This window comes from Pogoniulus pusillus, chromosome 21 (genome assembly GCF_015220805.1).
Source record: "Pogoniulus pusillus isolate bPogPus1 chromosome 21, bPogPus1.pri, whole genome shotgun sequence".
Taxonomy (NCBI): Eukaryota; Metazoa; Chordata; class Aves; order Piciformes; family Lybiidae; genus Pogoniulus; species Pogoniulus pusillus.
The window spans coordinates 17,871,772-17,890,831 of record NC_087284.1 but is presented as its reverse complement, the minus strand read 5'-3'; the positions used below and the strand labels follow the sequence as shown (position 1 = coordinate 17,890,831).

Genomic DNA, 19,060 nt, shown 5'->3' with positions numbered 1-19,060 from the left:
ACAGATTTGGGTCTTATTTATTTGTTTACCCCATTCTGTGCTTTCCTTCTGGTTTCTAGTGGGACAGCAAAAATACAGAGTGGCAAAGAGAATTTTTTCAGAGATCAGTCAAAAGCTAAGTGTGACATCAGTTTGGCAGCAAAAAAGATAGATGTGGCCCTGCTGTGGAAAGGTTTCTTTTGCCTCCATGAGCTAAGAGGGCTCTGCTTGTGCTGGTTGGTGTGCAGAAAGTGTGTGGTGTCCCTTTAATGAGCTGCTGTTATCTGGACTGTTTCCCTGTATGAAAATCACTGAAGCCCTGCAACAATGAGTTTAGGTCAACACCAAACGGTTTGTGTAGAGCTGAGAGTGCTCACTGGGTTCCTTTAGGAAATTTTTGACATGGAAATCAAATAAAGGCACATCCTACAGGTACCACACAGGTTCTGAAAAGCAGCAAGCTGCCTTCCCTTCATCTGTGTCTAGTATTTGGTCATTCCATTCACTATTTCAGGGGAACAAGAGGTTGGATATTGAATGATATCTGAAATGAGGCCAGTTTTGGTTGGGAAAAACTGTCACTTGCCTTCCTGTTTTGTTTCTTCTGCTGGTAGTTTCTGGCACTTTCCCTTCCTGGAAAGTTGTTCCCTGGGGCTTGCAGTTTATGGCAAGTTTTCTCTCCAGTGCCCATCTGGCACTTTCAAGAGCTAATCCAGCTTTCTGCTTCGTCTCACTACTCCCACTCAGGGAAGTTTTCAGAGCAGAGAGAAGCTGCAGATAGAACTGGAAGGAGATTCCTTCTCTTAACCAAGCAGAGCACTGTGGAGGTTTTCCATGCTGTAGATGTGGGTTACAAACGCTTTGTATGGTCCAGCTGACAGGTCTGGTGTGCTCATTCAAGGGGCTGTTACTTCTCTTTGCTCTGTTTCCAGAGTGTCCACATGGTGGTTTTGTGTCCATACTTTTGTTTAACCCTGTCCCTTTTTTTGCCTGACACTTATCAATTGCTACCCAGCCAATTACTTCCCAGAGTACATCAACATGTGGTGGCTGGTGAATAGAATGGCTCACCTGCTTGAGAGCTGAGAACTCCCTCTTTCTTGCTGTCAACTGGCAGATGGCTTCTAGAGAAAACCATGTGCAGGAGAATGGAGGTCTGCATGATGAGGGTGGTGGACACAGTGTCAAATTTGTCAGAAAACATTGGTGAGGTAATATTGAACTAGAAGCAGCTGCTGGTTTTACCCATAAGTGTATGTTGCTGGGCAGAAGAAATCTGAAGGTGTGGAGTCCCCTTCTCAGGTGACTTCCAAAACCTGCCTAGACATTGCAGTCTTGGGCAACCTACTCTGGGTGACTCTGCTTTAGCAGGCAGTTGGACTAGGAGGCTCAGGGGTGACCTCATTGCTGTCTACAACTACCTGAAGGGAGGTTGTAGACAGGGTGAGGTTGGTCTCTTCTGCCAGGCAACCAGCAACAGAACAAGGGGACACAGTCTCAAGTTGTGCCAGGGGAGGTCTAGGCTGGATGTTAGGAGGAAGTTCTTCCCAGAGAGAGTGATTGGCATTGGAATGGGCTGCCCAGGGAGGCACACCACAGTCACCAAACCAAGGAGGGAGAGAGAGACATGTGAGTAAAGTAATCTCCAGTCTTTGTGGCTTGGCTGTTGGTTTGGTTTATTTTCTTCAATTGGAATTTCTGGTTTTATTTGTTTATTGGGGTGGTTTTGTTGTTGCCTTTGGGCTGTTGGTGGTTTTTCTTTCCTTTTTTTTTTCTTTCCCCCCTTTTTTCTTTTTTCCTTTTTTCTCTTTTTTCCTCCTTTTTTCTTTTTAATATTTTCCCCTTTTTTCTTTTTTCTTTTATCTTTTTTTCTTCTTTTTTATTTTTTAAATTTGATTTTTATTTTCTTTTTTCCTTATTTTTTCTTATTTTAATTTTTTTTCTTTTTATTTTCTTTTTTTCTTTTTTTCCTCCTTTTTTCTTTTTTCCATCTTTTTAATTTTTTTCTTCTTATTTTTTTCTTTTCTTTCTTCTTTTTTCTTTCATCTTTCCTTTTTTGTCTTTCTCCTTTCTTCTTTCTTTCTTGTTCTTCTTTCTTTTTTATTTCTTTCTTCCTTCTTTCTTTTCTCTTTTTTCTTCTTTATTTTTTCTCTTTTTTTCTTTTCTTCTCTTTTTTAAGAAGTACAAAATAGCAAACCAAGTCTGTTTTTACTCTGAACAACTTTTCTTCCCTCTGGCATCTTTGGAGACAAGACTGATTAAAAGGATTTTTTTCTTTGTGATGAAGCTACTATTAAGCTGCACAAAGGAGAAGACTGGAGTTGAGATTTGTGGTTTTCTTAATTTTTTTTCCCTTTCCATACTCCTTTTCCTCTCATAAACGTTGGTCTCTGATTTAATTATGACAAGATACACTGATGGGCACCCACAGGAAACTATTAATACAAATTTCTTTTCCCCTTGTGGATCTTTCTCACTCATGCATTCTTAAAATAGGAGGAGAAAGTAAGAACTTAGTATGAATTAGTATCTGTGGCATAAGGAACTTAGAGAAGATTTTTATCTCAGGATGCAGCATAGAGAAGGAAGGAAGTGGGATGCCAAGTGAGAGGCTCTAGGATCTGATTCAGTTACATGAACTTCAGTATTTGTATGAATCTCCATCACTAACATGAGAGAAAAAGGCAGAACTGGCACTGTGGGTGAAATAATTCACCCCATGTGCTGTGTGGCCAGTGAAGGGCAGCTACAAAGGAACGATGGGCAGAATGTTGGTTGTACTACTTCAGTGCGAACAAAAGATGTCACCATTGGATGTGAAAAGCCCTTGAGCTAATTAAAGCTTGCTCTGAAATGCTACAGATTATGCCATTGAGATATAATAATGGTTAATTTTAGTTTCTTTCTTTCTACAGAGGGAAACCACTTAAGACACTCCACGAAACTATCTGGGAAAAAAAAAAACCCTATCCCACTCCCCCCCCCCCCCCCCCCCCCAAAAAAAAAGTCAACCAACCAAAACCCAAGAGCACAAAACCACCCCCAGCCCAAATTCTCATTTACAAAGTTCTTTTCTTGAGAGGAGCATTTCTAGAAATGCTTCCAGGTTCCTGTAAATGCCCCCCACGTTCCACACAGCTTCTCATGTGAAGCTGATTTTGACCCTAAAGAAGCTGCGGGTGAATCATGAAACCAAAGTGAAAGAAGAAGACTACGGAGAATAGAAAGTTGGTGAATTATGTAGACAAGATACTAGTGAGTGGAATGAAAAGGGAAGTTTTGAAGCAGGAGGTATTAAAAGGAATATAACACTGAGGGAAGAGGTTTACTCCTGCCCTCATCCCTGTCTTGGTGGGGTTAGCTAAATGCAGCAGAACAATGCCTAGCACGATATGGATCTCTAGTTTGATGGTCCCATTGAGGTCAAAGTCCTGTTGCCTCCCCTGGAAGTGGGACAGGGTTCATGGTACGTTATCGGGCTGAGGAGCAGGGCATCACTTTCATAAAGGCATCATCGACAACAGAGATGTATCTGTGGACACTGCAAGGCTCATTCTGAGGTCAGCTGGACTGGCCTATCCTGTCACAGAATCACAGCATTAACCAGGTTGGAAAAGACCTTCAAGATCATCAAGTCCAACCCATCATCTAACAATTAACTAAACAATGGCACTAAGTGCCACATCCAGTCTCCTTTTAAACACCTCCAGGGATGGTGACTCCACCACCTCCCTGGGCAGCCCATTCCAATGCCAATCACTCTTTCTGCGAAGAACTTCTTCCCAACATCCAGCCTAAACCTGCCCTGGCACAGCTTGAGGCTGTGTCCTCTTGTTCTGTCACTGGGTGCCTAGGAGAAGAGACCAACCCCTGCCTGGTTACAAACTCCTTTCAGGTAGTTGTAGAGAGCAATAAGGTCTGCTCTGAGCTTCCTCTTCTCCAGGCTGAACAAACCCAGCGCCCTCAGTCACTTCTGTCCTCTTGTTCTAAGTTAACCTCCTCCATAAACATCCTAGGCTGGATCTGAGTACCGTTTACCAGAGCCTACTTCTTCCCATTCACCTTTACTGAGAGTTTCATCTTTTCCCTGTGGTTCTCCATAGTGACAGAGCAGAACATGATCCTTGCATTTTCCTCACTCTTTATTGAGGTTGAGCTCCCAGAAACTCATTCTACTTCCCCACAATCAGCACCTAGAAGAAATAGCCTCTCTGCATGCATAATACTCTTTATCCTCACTTCCACTTTGTGGAGATATTGTCTGCTAGACTGGTGTGCTATTTGTACACATTTTTCAGTATTTGCTTTTTGCTTTGTGTGCTTTTTTTGCTATTTTTTTTTTTCTGAAGTGTGAGCATAAGATTCAGGGAGGAGGCAGTTCAAAGAAAGAAATTAGTTGTCCCTCTGTTAGTCCCTTGGGGAATCTTTTCAGTGCTCTGTACAACTAGAGACTTGCATTAATTTCTCTGCGAGTCCCATCTGCTCTGGGGGAACTTCCCCATTTAGGGGGAAATCCACATTCAGCCACAGCTGGGGCAGTCCCAGGGAGCTGGACAAGAGGAGAGAGAGGGGTAAATGACCTCAAAATTGCTTCAGTCAAAAAAAAAGGTATTGGTTTAGATAATCTTCAGTGCATAGCAGAAGAGGTAACTGGACTTGGGCAGCCTATTTCAGTGCTCTGACACCTTCTAGGATATAATTTTTTCCTCCTGTCCAGATGTATTCTTCTGGGCTCTAGTTTGTGTCCACTGCCCTTTGTCCTGTCACTGGGTACCACTGAAAAGAGTCTGGCCCCATCTTCTTGCCCCCTGCCTTTTAGCTATTGATCAGCATTTAGAAGAACTTCTTCCTAATATCCAGTTTCAATCTCCCCTCTGCCGCTTTAAACCCATTTCTCCTCATGTCATTACAAGACCTTGTCAGTAGTCCTTCCCCAGCCCTCCTGTAGCCTCCTTCAGATACTGGAAGGCCACTCAAAGGTCTCCTGGAAGCCTTCTTTTCTCCAGGCTGCAGGCTCTTAGCCTGTCCTTGTGGCAGAGCTGCTGCAGCCCTCTGAACATCTTCGTGGCCTCCTCTGGACTGGCTCCAACAGTTCCATGTCCTTCTTGTGTTGGAGTCTCCAGAATTGCTCTTCTCCAGATTAAACAGCCTCAGGTCTCTCAGCCTGAATGATACTCCAGTCCCCTCAGTGCCTTTGCAACCTCCACTGAACTCTCTCCAGTTGTTGTCTGCCTCTCTTGAACTGGGGAGGCCAGAACTGGAGTCAGTACTCCAGCTGTGTCCTCACCAGGGCAGAGAGGAAAGGAAGGACCTTGACCTGCTGACCACACTGTTCTTAATGCATTCCAGGAGACCATTTGCCTTCTTGGCCATGAGGATATGTTGCTGGCTCATGGGGAACTTGTCCACCAGCACTGCCAGGTCCTTCCTCAAGAAGCTGCTTCCCAGCAGGTCAACTCCCTCACCTGGTACAAAGGGTTACTCCTCCCCAGGTGCAGGACCTTGAGTTTCATGAGGTTCCATTCCACCCAACCGACTCAGCAGATCTCTGGTGTTCCATTCATTCTATCCTGTCAGTATGCAACGAGAGCAAGCTCAGTGAAATCTGGGGGAAAAAACCCCCCACCTGATGACTTCTGCTTCTAAAAACATTTGTGTAATATGTTGAATTTGAATTTCTTAAGACATTTCTATCTTTGCCACCTTGTCCTACAGTTTTGGAAGTGGTTATGTGATGTATTTATAGATGTTCCTTGGTTACCAATCCACTGTTTCATTTCCCAGCCATTTCAGGATGTTCCTTTCTAGCTGTGCTTTCCAATGATGCTGTTGTAAAATCTTATGTGTAGATCAAGAATCTACACTGGTTAACTAAATCTCTATCTGCAGAAAGCTTTCTCTTTTTTTTGGGGGGGAGTCATGCAACAGCATCATTGCCTCCCCTGGCACTCCTGTCATATCCTAGTACTGGCACACGTGGATGTATATCTGCTGTGCTCTGGGTAAGGATAGAAGTGTTTAGGATGATCATCAGAGCCCTTTGTTTTTATTCTACTTGTTTAGCTATTACTTATTAATTTCCCAGGGTGTCTAAGCTGAAAATAGACACTCCCAGAGTGTCCAGACTGAAAATAGACATTGTGTGATGTTGTGCTTGGAAAGTAGAGCAAAAACTCATTTGCAGTAGGATTGGTGGAACCCTCTGTAGCAGGTTCATTACTATACAGCCATTTTACTTGGCTGTGGTAGAATAAGGGAGCTATTGGTGCATCTAAGCTAGTAATAAGTGTGATTAAACTGTAGAATTTAGTACACACTCATCTGAATCATGCAAGCATTGGCAAATCTTACCTAGGACACTTGAGGAGCAAATTTTATTTGGAGGATGTGTCGTTTACAGAAGTGTTGCAGTGTTCAGGGATGCTGTAGCACAGCATTAGTACAAAGATAATTTATTCATTTTGCTATTAATCTGTGCATGTTAGGAGGAAGTTCTTCACAGAGAGAGTGATTTCCCATTGGAATGGGCTGCCCAGGGAGGTGGTGGAGGCACCGTCCTTGGAGGTGTTCAAGAAAAGCCTGGATGAGGCACTTGGTGCCATGGTCTAGTTGAGTGGCTAGGGCTGGGGGATAGGTTGGCCTGGATGATCTTGGAGGTCTCTTCCAACCTGGTTGATTCTATGATTCTATTTAATCTGTGCATATTTCCATTTAAATCTGAACTTTTTTTTGGCAAGGATTATTAACCCCATCGCTGTTAAGGTGGCTCTATCCTCTTAGAGGTTGTAATCTAAGAGTAACTCAAGAAAATAGCAGAGGAACACAGTTTGGTGATGAAGAATGATGTTGGTCTCTCTATAGCATTACTCCTTAGGACTAACCAACAAAACACCATTTTAAAGGGGAATGTGAAGGTGTGTTTAAGTAGGGTAGAAGAAAATGCAAAGGAAAGTTTGGCAGTTGGTCATGTCATAGATTGTTTGGGAGGATCCTGTCATGCTCAGCATTTCAGTAGCAAACGATGCAGTGACTAGATTAAGGCTTGGCTGTGACAGGTTCTACAAACAGGCAACCTGGGTTGCACACCATGTGACAGTAAATAGGAGGAGAGATATCTCAAGAAAGGAGATTAAATCAAAATATCAAGGTATAAAGTTCATCCTTGGTGAAACATTTGCATGGTGTAAGACTGTGTTGCCAAAGCCAGAAGTGACTGTGGGGCTCAATGATTAACAATGTTAAGCTTACACGGCTAAGTGCACATCTGGTGTGAGTTGGAAAGACAGGCTGGGTTGTTCACTGGGCTGAAGTGGAAATATAGATTTGTAAGTGATGAAGTTGTTCAGTGCACCAGAGGACTGATCATTCAGGGATAAGAGGCAGAAGAAGAGAAGGGAACCATACACAGAGTTTGCCAACACACTCTGTCCTCCTTGGGGTGCTGTAGTAGAGCAAAGATGCCTCTGAACACATTTCTGAGCTGTTACTGAGCATAGAGGAGAACTAGGAGAGAATGGAGACCCTGAAGGCAATGAGTGACAGTAATTATGTTGTAGTTGAGTCCAGAATAACTGGCAGTCCATGAATGGGAAGGCTGCAGCATTAGAATAGTAAGCTTTGGTTAAGTCTCTAGATACTGTGGTGAAAATACTTTGATTAAATTTAAATTAAACTGCCAGGAACAGAAATGGAGGAGACCTAAGATATAATGAAAAAATCCCCAACTTTAGACAGTGCCTGTAGGTGTCATACCCAACAAACCTGGAATATCTGACCTCGGGGGTTAGGTTTATAAGTGCTTTATCCAGCTACCTTGGAGTATTTGATCTCATGGGTTAAGCTGACTTGTTAAGTTAGAACACATTGCTAAATAAGTCTAAAGGAAAGAGCTCTTCCATGCCCCCAGTACAAAGCCTTCAGGAAAAGAGCTGTGGCTAGTTAAGGAAGGGAACTGCTAACATAGGATGAGTTAGACAAAAGAAGTTAAAATGCACATCAAGAAAAAAAATAGCTACCAACCCGTCCCCCCCAGTCCCAAAACTTCACCAATGTGCTGCAAACTAGACAAACAAATCCACACTGTTAAAGGTAAATGATGAGAAGGTAGAAAAGTAGCACAGGTATTGGAAATTATTAATGATAAATAATTGATAAGAGTTCAGAACAATACACTTTAAAATCAACAGGATGTGCTGTGTTAACATTGCTCTGATTTTGAAGGCATAAATGTGCTGCCCCTGTTTGTATCTATTCCTGGTGTGTAAATATGGACCAGATTTCATTGTTAATGTATTCAATTATCAATTACTAGACATTTTATTAAACTTTATTAATTACAAATTATTTGCCAGCTTCCTAATAAACTGTATTCCAAGAAAGATGAGAGAGTGAAAAAGAAGTCAGATGTTGGAATGCCATCATGCTGGGTGTTGGAAGGCATCTCAGGAGACCATGTAGTCCAAAACCCCTGCTAAAGCAGGGTCACTCAGAGCAGCTTCCGCAGGATCACAATGGCCAGGTGGGTTTGGAAGTCTCCAGAGAATAAGTAGCAACCTTCAGGATAGAATATAATCAAGGTTATTTGTGGTAGAAGGAGAAACACAAAGGAAAAAAAAATAGATAAAGAGATAAGGAGAGTTGCAAGGAGGTGCAAAATAGACCAGAGGCTGGAATTGGGAAGGATGGTGACAGTGAGAGATGTTACATGAGGAGAGCAGATAAAAAAAATTCTCCTTGTGAGGTGAGGAGGGGAAAATGGAAGAAAAGGCTTGAGCAGCTGAAGGCAAGCTAATACGAAGAGGAAAAGCACAGCATGCTTGATCAGTTATCACTTGAAAGAAGCTGATGGCTTCTGATATGATCTGACACATATTCTGCAGCACCTTTGCAGTTCTCAGCTAGAAAAGAGACCCATTCTCTAGGCAGAAGATAGCTGCAAAGACTCAGCACTTCTGCCTGTTGGGCTTCCAGGAGTGAAATCAGCCTCTTTCCACAACTGTTTTATTTCTCATCCTAAATTGTAGCTCCCAGTCTTCCCTTTGAAGATTAATTATTTAAGCAGAGAAAGACAATGAAAAGAGTTTACTTTGTTTTGTGCTATTTGTTGAGTCTCCAACTCTCACTTTATGCACTCACTTTTTTATATTAGTATAGGCTGGATGTTAGGAGGAATTTCTTGCCAGAGAGAGTGATTTGCCATTGGAATGGGCTGCTCAGGGAGGTGGTGGAGTCACCATCCCTGGAGGTGTTCAAGAAGAGCCTGGATGAGACACTTAGTGCCATGGTCTAGTTGAGTGGATAGGGCTGGGTGATAGGTTGGACTGGATCACCCAGTCCAACCTGATTGATTCTATGACTCTATGATTCATCTGCCTGTCATTACTGGAATGAGTGAACTTTCCACACAGTAACACAGTGAAACTGTCTTCCATCTTTTCTTTCTGAAATGGTATTAAGAAGCTGCTGTCAGGATGGATTCAGTCTGCTTCAGCCCTCTAAACTTTGTTCCCATTGCCTGTGATAGTAGATCCATTTTTTTCCTTCCTTATTCATACTAAAAACCTTTTGGAAACCACCAGAAGGTCTGATTAAATGTGGTCTGTATTTCAGATACAGAGGTAACATTTTAGAGCTAACCTCAGTATGGAAGGCAAAAGGGATAGATATGAATGATGAAATGAAACCTGGAAGTACCCGGAACATTGCCAGGCAATAAACCAAACCCAACAACTTTAAGTTCTGATTGGAATGTACCCAAAACTAGCAAAGCCTTTCAGTCAGGAGCAAAGGGTGAGAAAGGCTTTGGGAAGTTCCAGCAAAAGCTGAGATTTGATAAAGGCTAATCTTGAACTTCCCCCACCCACATCTGTCACCTGATATTCAAAATTATGCAGAGAAAACAGAAACCATATGGAAGATTTTAGTTTCATCTTCTATTTCCTAGCCTCACTTGCAGGACCCAGATGAGGTGAACAAAAGTTGCTCTCATTGGTTCTCTTAGGAAGCTGGAATCCCTTCTGAAAGTCTGTGATGTAAAGAGAGATGTGTTTCTTCACAGGCTGCCTTTTAAAAGGTGAAGCAGTAAAATGCTGTTTGTGTTCTTAATTTCTCCTGAAAATCCTGAAAGAGTGGATGTATGTTCTTGCTTTGCCACCACCTAATACAAGATATTCCTGGCTGCAAAGATCTTGAGAACAATTCAAGAGAGATGTTGAGGTGCTGGAGCATGTCCAGAGAAGGTGAGGGGCCTGGAAGCTGGTGAGGGGCCTGGAACACAAATCCTATGAGGAGAGGCTGAGGGAGCGGGGGTTGTTTAGCCTAGAGAAGAGGAGGCTGAGGGGTGACCTCATTGCTGTCTACAACTACCTGAAGGGAGGTTGTAGACAGGTGGGGGTGGCCTCTTCTCTCAGGCAACCAGCAACAGAACAAGGGGACACAGTCTCAAGTTGTGCCGGGGTAGGTCTAGGCTGGATGTTAGGAGGAAGTTGTTGGCAGAGAGAGTGATTGGCATTGGAATGGGCTGCCCAGGGAGGTGGTGGAGGCACTGTCCCTGGAGGTGTTCAAGAAAAGCCTGGATGAGGCACTTAGTGCCATGGTCTAGTTGAGTGGCTAGGGCTGGGTGCCAGGTTGGACTGGATGATCTTGGAGGTCTCTTCCAGCCTGGTTGATTCTATGATTCTATGAACAGCATAAGCAGATGAAGGAGAGTGAGAGGGAGGAAGCAGCATTATCTCCATTGTCCTGAGGTACCTTTCTCAGTGTAGCCTTTGGGTACATAAATGGACAGCAAAGGCAGCTTGCAATGAAGAATTCTACCTTTGCCACACAACTGAAGTGTTTCAAATGCTTCATGTACTCCAGCTGAATTCCTGATGTCTCTGGACTAACTCATATGAAGCTCTGCACTGCAGACCTGCTGAAACACAGGAGGTAACCCCAAGTTCTCTGACTCTCACATCCAGTTTCATTTCTGCCCCATTTCCTGTCACCCTGTGATGAAGATGGGATATGAGAATGGGAAGCAGAGCTAAGATCGTGGGATTAATCCTGACTTTTATCTTAAAGAAATGATGTATTTTTAATTCACAAAGTAAAAAACAATGGAAGTGAAAAATCTGTGATGTTCTAGAACCTGTGAAGTGATTGACCAAAGACTGCAGGAAAAAAATACACAAAATGACATCTAGAAGTGGTGCATATAATACCAATTAGAAAATTCAGATCTCTAGGTCTCTACTTTAGGGTGTCCCTGGCCATGGCAGGGGGGTTGGAACTAGATGATCCTTGTGGTCCCTTCCAACCCTGACTGATTCTATGAACTGTTCACCTGACTGGTCACAAACATTTCTAAGTGTTTAAACTGTTCTAAGGAATGTGAGGCAGAACTAGAAAGAAGGATTTGATTTAACCAGAATTTAGCCAGACTAAACCTACTGTTTCATCAACAGTAAGTCTTCAGTTTGGAGTTTGTTTTTAGCTTTTAAGATAGAAGATGAAGTGCCTCCTCTTGCACAACCATCACTCAAACCTAAGGTCAGTGAAAATGCTTTTTGGTGGAAGCAAAGCTAGGCTGACACTTTGTGGTTTTGAAAATTCTACCCCTAGGTGACAATTGAAACTCTTGAGAATATTAACTGTGATGGAAAAAATGCATAATAATATCTGAGACTGGGAGTTACATCTCTATCTGGTCATGGTGTGTGCTTGTGTAGGTGCTGGACGAGCTCAGTTTTCTCACCTCTGTGTCACACTCATAGTGACACGCTGCCTGAGGCAAGGCAGAACCTCTTTATTATCACAGGGTGTCTCAGGAGGCCACAAGAGAATGAAACAATAACTACAGTGTCATAAGCATGCAACAAGCATGCAAAGCATATTTCAAACTTGTGTCTCATCTGCAACCTGGACCTTTACTCAGCCAAGGGGGAGTCAGTCCCTTCCCTAGTAACAACTGATAGGAGTAGAGGAAATCACAGAATCATAGAATCAATCAGGTTGGAAGAGACCTCCAAGATCATGCAGTCCCTGCACTTGGCCTTGTTAAATTTCATCCCACTGGCCTCTGCCCACCCATCCAGCCTGGCAAGGTCCCTCTGCAGGGCTCTCCTACCCTCCAGCAGATAGACACCTGCTCCTAGCTTAGTGTCATCTGCAAACTTACTGATGATGGACTCGATCCCCTGGTCCAGATCATTGATAAAGAGATTGAAATGGTCTCAAGTTTAACCAGGGGAGGTTTAGCTTGGATATTAGAAGAAATTTCTTCACTGAAAGGGTTCTCAAAAGCTGGAACAGGTTGCTCTGGGAGGCGATCGAACCCTCATCTCTGGAGGTGTTGAAAAGAGACAGAGATCTCATGATCACAGGATCGTAAGGGTTGGAAGGGTCCATCATTCAGTTCCAGCCCCCCTGCCATGTCAGGGACACCTCACACTAGACAAGGTTCCTCAAAGCCCATCCAGCCTGGCCTTAAAAACTTCCAGGGATGGGGCTTCCACCACCTCCTTGGGCAACCTGTTCCAGTGTCTCACCACCGTTGCGGTGAAGAACATTTTCCTAACGTCCAATCTGAATCTACCCACTTCTAGTATTGCTCCATTCCCCCATGTCCTATCACTACCTGGCATCCTAAAAACTCCCTCACCAAATGAGATCTGTGTCTAAAGCAAAGAAGAACCAAGGGCCACTTTAAATGTGACTCTCTTCTGAAGTCATCATGGAAGAATTCCACCCTCTGTAGGAACAGCTGACATCATCACTTGCATTAATGACCAGAGAAGGGATTTTCCCCTAATTTGATCTCTGCCCAGCTTGTAGCTGTGGCCAACTAAAGGAGGTGAGGTTTGATTCTGTTCAGCCCTTAGCAGCAAGGACCTCAGCAGCCTGACTCCATGTATGCTGCAGCACTTCCTTTGTTCACATACTTCAGTCACTCTGAAAGCAGAGAGACTCCAGGGGAAATGCATCTAGATTTTGCACAGTTCTTCAGGCTGGGAAATCTGCAGTTGTCTTTTCTTAGTTCTGGCTTGTCAGGCATGTTTTCTGAATGCTGAACCTCTGGAAGCACTTCCAGAAGAAGAGGTCTTGTGGTCCAGCTGCTCCAGCTCATTTCTGAAAGCAGTTTTGCTCTAGCAGCTTTTGCCGTTGATATTTCTTGCCTACCACACCATTTTGTGCTCAGTTCTGCAGACAACCTGGTGCCTTTAAGCCACAGCAATCCTTTTGTTCTGCCGTGCTTCCAATTTGCATGGAAAATTATTCATCTTAATAACTCTCCATTGTTCACCTCTTATCTTTCTAAGTCAGAGAGCTCTACAATGCAAGCCCTGTCAAAAGGCTTCTGTGGACTCAAAGGCATGAAGTGATTTGCCTTCAAGTGAATTCAAGGCTTTTAGGGACTTCTGTAAAATCAGCCAGAATTCTTAAGATGTTCTTAGTTCCTTCTCAGGTCATGATGTCCACCTTTACCTCTGGTAGCAGTCTTTGACCCAATACTCCTGCCAGTGGTGCTACTGCTGAGCTTTGCCCTGCTTCAGGGGGAGACAGCTTACTGTTCTGCATGGTGAATGAAGGTTTGGCTCACAGTACAAGAGTAGGGTCCTTTCTCAGAATGACTTAAGGTATTGATTACAGACATCACATGAATTCAGCAGACAATATTTGGCCTGACCTTGTACTTGCTGATGTGTGTTCCTGACAGGTTTATGGATGGGTATGAGATGATATTTAGGGGTTTAGGTCCATTGCCTTTTTTTACCCAATTTGGACATACCAGGTAATGTTCTGGAAGAAAAAGAACAATTTCTTTTAGCAGACAGGTCCATGAATGTGTTTTTTCTAACTGACAAAGCCTGCTGACATGTTCATACACAAGAAAACAAGTGCATGTTTGATGGGTATAATCCAAACTGCTGAGTAACACAGATAGGAGATGCAATGCCTGCTACATAACTGCAGAGAGCTGCAAGGTGTTTTCAAAGGGAGTGCTTCAGAAAACATCAAAGCATCTTTTCAGTTGCTGTTTAAAACCACTTGTGTTTCTCAGTTTTTAAGCACTATCACTCAGCACTGGTTTTGCTTCCTAATGTTGACTTGCTTTCAGCTGAGTTTTTGCTTCACAGCCTACATGAAACGCACCTGCTTAAGTACTCTGGCAATATGGAGCACATCTGAAAATGGTTCAGTATCTATTATTTCATAACTGAAACCCAGTCAGGTTTCTTTTGTATTTTAGTACAATATTGTAAGCCACACAGGAAACCTACCTTCATTTCTATAGCAGCTCATTCTAGGGTATTTGGTCAGATATTATCAACTATATAACATTAAGATTACTCAGTGTTGGCACCACTCCGAAAGACAAGCCCATCTACGTGCATTGCAGCTCTGTTCAGACATTAAAAGTGTATAAAATGAGTTTCATTTTCTGCTAAGATTAAAGTAACCATCAAAGCAGGTGAAAAAATAACTGAGTGAAAAAGGCACAGTCAAATTTCCTGAAATGCCTTTATTTACTGAAAGATTAAGTGAAGTGAGTCTTTTACAACAAGCGGCGTTGCTGTTCCTGCTGAAATCAGTGACAAAGCTTCACTGACTTCACTGGCAGCAAAATCTCTTCCTGCCAGGCAGCAGAAATACAAACCCTGGCTGTGCCTTTGTGGACTTCAGTGTAAATCTGCATTAGTCTTACTGAAGTCTAACTAGTCTGATTGTACTGGGCATTGGTGAGGCTGTACTTTGAATGCTGGGTTCAGTTTTGAGCCACTCACTACAAGAAGGACAATGCAGTGCTGGAGTTGGTCCAGAGAAGGGCAACAAAGCTGGTGAAGGGTCTGGAGCACAAGCCTTCTGAAGAGCAGCTGAGGGAACTGGCTTTGTTTAGCCTGGAGAAAAGGTGGCTGAAGGGAGACTTTCTTACTGTCTACAACTTCCTGAGAAGAGACTGGAGCAAGGAGAAGCTTGGTCTCTTCTCCCAAGTAGCAAGCGACAAGCAAGGAAAAAAGAGCCTCAGATTGCACCACGGCAGGTTTAGGATGGAACAGCTTCCCCCAAAGGATTGTCAAACCCTGGAAAAGGCTGCCCAGGGTAGTGGTGGAGTTCTCATCAGGTAAGGGATTTAAAAGCCATGTGTATGTGGTGCTGAGGGACATGGTTTAGTAGTGACTCGGCAGTGTTGGGTTAAGTTGGACTCTATGATCTTAAAAGGTCTCTTCCAGCCTAAGTGATTCTATGATTCTTGCATTCCCTTCAGGTGTGTTTAAGTCTTTCTGAAGAAGGTTGTTAGCAATAAAGACACAAAAGCAGTTTTGCTTACAGAAACAGGTTCAAAGACATGAGTTAATGAAAACAACTCACTAAGTATACTGATAAAGGAGAACACTGAGCACTACCAGATGGATTTCAGTGGAAATGGCACTGCTTGTTCAAAGGTAGTGTGCTGTCAGTCTACACCATTTTCTCAGGTTAAGGGGAAGCTGAGACATAGGGAAGACTGAAAACACTCTAGCCTCAAAGACAAATCTATGTCCTTGCTCCCCATTCCAATTCCCCCCAGCATTTGTACAGTGGCATTCTTTTGAAACTTTGTCATGGGATTCCTCAGAGGTTCATTAAAAAGCCTTAGTTTGTAGGAAGGTCCTTTGTGGGTTAGTAACTGGTTAGATGATGCAAAGTAAAGGTGCTAACTACTGATCATCTTTCACAATTGAAGGAAGTTGCAAGAGGAAGGCAGGGGAAGGAGCCCGTGCCAGGTCTTGCATTGTCCAACACATCCACAAGAGATGGTGGACAGCCAAAGTGGCTGGTGGTAGAAAGTTGTTTCCAGTATTCAGAAGCAAAATTTGCCTGAGAAACAAGCCCAGGGATCTCATCAGCTGACTGGGTAGTAAAATGGCAGAGAAAAAGGCAAGACTGATAAACACAAACCAGGAAAACACAGGGAAAAGCACATCCCTTAGGAACACAGACAGCTGTGGATGAGCAGCTGGCACTCAAAAAAGAGATTTGGGCGTCATGTTGACACAAAACCACCAGCTTAACGTGCAGACCCGGGGCTGGGCGTTCCCTTGGCTCACAAACCTGCCCTGCTGACTGCCAGAAACTGGAAGATATAAAAGGGGGAGGAACCCTCTGTACTCACCCTGTTTCTCATAGATGTCCACCATTTGCCATGGTTGAGAGAAGATGTGGAGCTATGTGGATCTCTGCTGTGACACAGAACAGCCACACTTCCATCCCTGTGTAAAGTGAGCCGTTTGGAGGGTAGGTCTAACCTGGAGTCACAAAAGAAAGTGAAACTAGAAAGAGGTACACAACCTGAGAATCAATGTCTGAAGTCCCAAACAAAGGACTAAAGGATCAGAAACAAACAACCCTTCTCCCCCCCCCCAAAAAAAAAAAAACCAACCCCAAAAAAGCCTCAGACCACAAGGAGACCTCAAATTAACTCTTGACAGGTCAGAAGCTTGCGGGATGTTGCTGGTGCTTTAGCACAGAGGTTGTCTGAGACTCCAAATTGCCACAGAATGTCACAAACGGATCTGAAGAGCTCAGAGGCAGGTGTGAGCACTATGTCCTGCAACTGCAAGGTGTCTGGTAGCTGCAGAAAGAGACAGGCATCACTTTCATCAACAAGGTATGTACAAGGAAGATGGTATCAGCAGTTCTGATAGCTCTTCCTTTGCAAGAGACATTGATTGGAAAGAAGATCAATGAGCTGCCAGCTCAGACTATTAATTCTTATTTGCTGTGCCATAACTGTATTGATGAATGGGATGGACAAAGCATATGAGACATTACAATGTCTAAAAAAGTGTCTTCAGTTGAATTACCCTGAATCCACACCACGTGCTGTTGAGTACAGGTTTAAATGTCAACATCAGATGTTAATCTGTCCTTAACTGGGCCACACCAGTGGGATAGTTTGTCAGCAGCTGATACTCTGCTTAGCAGAAGATGATGTCAGAGGAATGGGGACTTGCAGAAGTATGTGGAGACAGATATAGAGGCAAACAGGAGAATCTGAAGTCCTGGCATTGTTACTGCTTCCTGAGCTTGACATGATTCACATCCCCAAAGTCAGTAAACAACTGCTGAGAGTAGTTGCAGTCAGACTGATCCAGGGTGCCTCAGGTGGCCTTAGAGAGAGGAAAAACACATTTTGTATCAGAACTTGCAGAAAAGAGCTCGGGGGTCTGAATCTGCTGCTTTACCTGAGAACATTGCAGTAGTTTATACCTCGACATCCAAAGATGCTGTGAGTGTGCTCTGCACTCTGCTTCCCAGTCTCCCATTCACAGACCACTCACAGCCCACTGGAGTGTCTTGGGTGTGCAGCATCCCACATGCACTGCAGCCATGCTGAGAGGTTTTCTAGGTAGATTGAAAGCAGCTTCTGGAGGACTTTATTGTCATGAGCAGATAGATAACTGCAACAGGCCAAAATAACAAAGCCAAGTGAAAACTCTGCAAGGAAAATTAAATAACTGACTCTGGGTGGTGAAACTGTTGTGTCAAGAATGAGCCACTGGTAGAATCAACAGTGTAAAGGCCTGAAAAGGGACCAGATATTCTTGGAGAAGGTAATGAGTAAGTTGGAAATGGAAGTGTTCGGATTATGGCGTTCATAAGAGGTATTTAAGAGCTGCTATCACAGATTTTGACTCAGACAACAAAATATGGACTGGAGAACTGCAGCTTTAACTGTTTTCTGGTTTCCAAACACGTGAAATCTTAAAGACATCAAGTAGAAAACACTGGGAAAAAGCTGTGTGCAGAGTGGATTGAGAGTAGCTCTGAAGAACGAGACTTGGGTGCATTGATTGATGAGAAGCTCAACAGGAGCAGGCAGTGTGCTCATGAATGCAAACTGTTTCCTGGGCTGCATCAAGAGGAGTGTAACCAGAAGGGCAAAAAAAGAGATTCTGCCCCCTTCTGTCTCTCTTGTGAGACTCCACCTCGAACACTGTGTCACATTCTCATGTCCCCTTCATTAGAAGGATGCAGAGTCATCAGAGTGAGTCCAGAGGAGGGCCACAAAGATGATCCAATGGCTGGAACAACACTGCTATAAGGATAGGCTGATGGAGCTGGGGTTGTTCAGCCCAGAGAAGAAAAGAATCTAGGGGGACCTTACAACTGCTTTCCAATACCTGAAGGGACCTTACAGAAAGACTGCAGAAGGACTTCTCATAAAGGTGTCTAGCAACAGGACAAGGAGGTTTTAAGCTGAGGGAGAGTAGATTTAGATTGGATCTTAGGAAAGTTCTTCAGTATGAGGGTGGTGAGCCTGGAATTAGGCTGCCCAGGGAGGTTGTGTATGCCTCCTCTCGGGTTGCTCAGGGCCAGCTTGGATGAGGCCTTGAGCAGCCAAGTCTAGCTGAGACAACCTGCCCATGACAGGGAGGTTGTAGTAGATGATGTGTAAGATTCCCTCCAACTGAAGCCATTCTGTGTTTCTGTGTCTGCCAGCATTTTGGCTGCAGGCAGACCGTGACTACTGAATACCAGAGTCTGCACCACAAACCATGTGATGCTGGAGGAATGGGGAACTACCTCCTGGCACTGACCACAGCTTCTGCAGCTGATTCACAGAATCCCAAAAAGCCAACCAAGTCTTGGGCTCCATGCCCAGCAGCATGGGCAGCAGGCTGAGAGAGAGGATTCTCCCCCTCTATTCTGCTCTGGGAAGATCTTGCCTGCAGTGCTGGGTCCAACTTTGGAGCCACCAACACAAGGAGAGTGTGGAACTGCTAAGAGTGGGTCCAGAGGAGGCCACGAAGATGATTTGAAGGCACGTCTCCTATCAAGACAGGCTGAGAGAGTTGGGGTTGTTCAGCCTGGAAAAGAAAAGGTTCCAGGGAGACCTTCTTGTGGTCTTCCAGCATTTGAAGTGGGCTACAGGAGATCCAGCAAGAGACTTTATACAAAGGCATGTAGTGACAGGAAGAGGAGTAATGTCTTCAACATGGGAGAAGCTCAATTTAGTTTAGACTTTAGAATGAAATTCTTACCTGTGAGGATGGTGAGGCACTGGAACAAGTTGCCCAGAGAAGTTGTGGTGGCTCCAAGCTTGGAAATGTTC

General features: G+C 43.9%; 1 long non-coding RNA gene across 1 annotated transcript; it reads left to right on the top strand.

The window, feature by feature from the left end:
- The first annotated feature begins 9,968 nt into the window (after window positions 1-9,968).
- Window positions 9,969-11,092, top strand: LOC135184718 (uncharacterized). Its single transcript, XR_010306136.1, has 2 exons — window positions 9,969-10,217; window positions 10,840-11,092. It is a non-coding gene; the product is annotated as an uncharacterized LOC135184718 (long non-coding RNA).
- The last annotated feature ends 7,968 nt before the right edge of the window (window positions 11,093-19,060 follow it).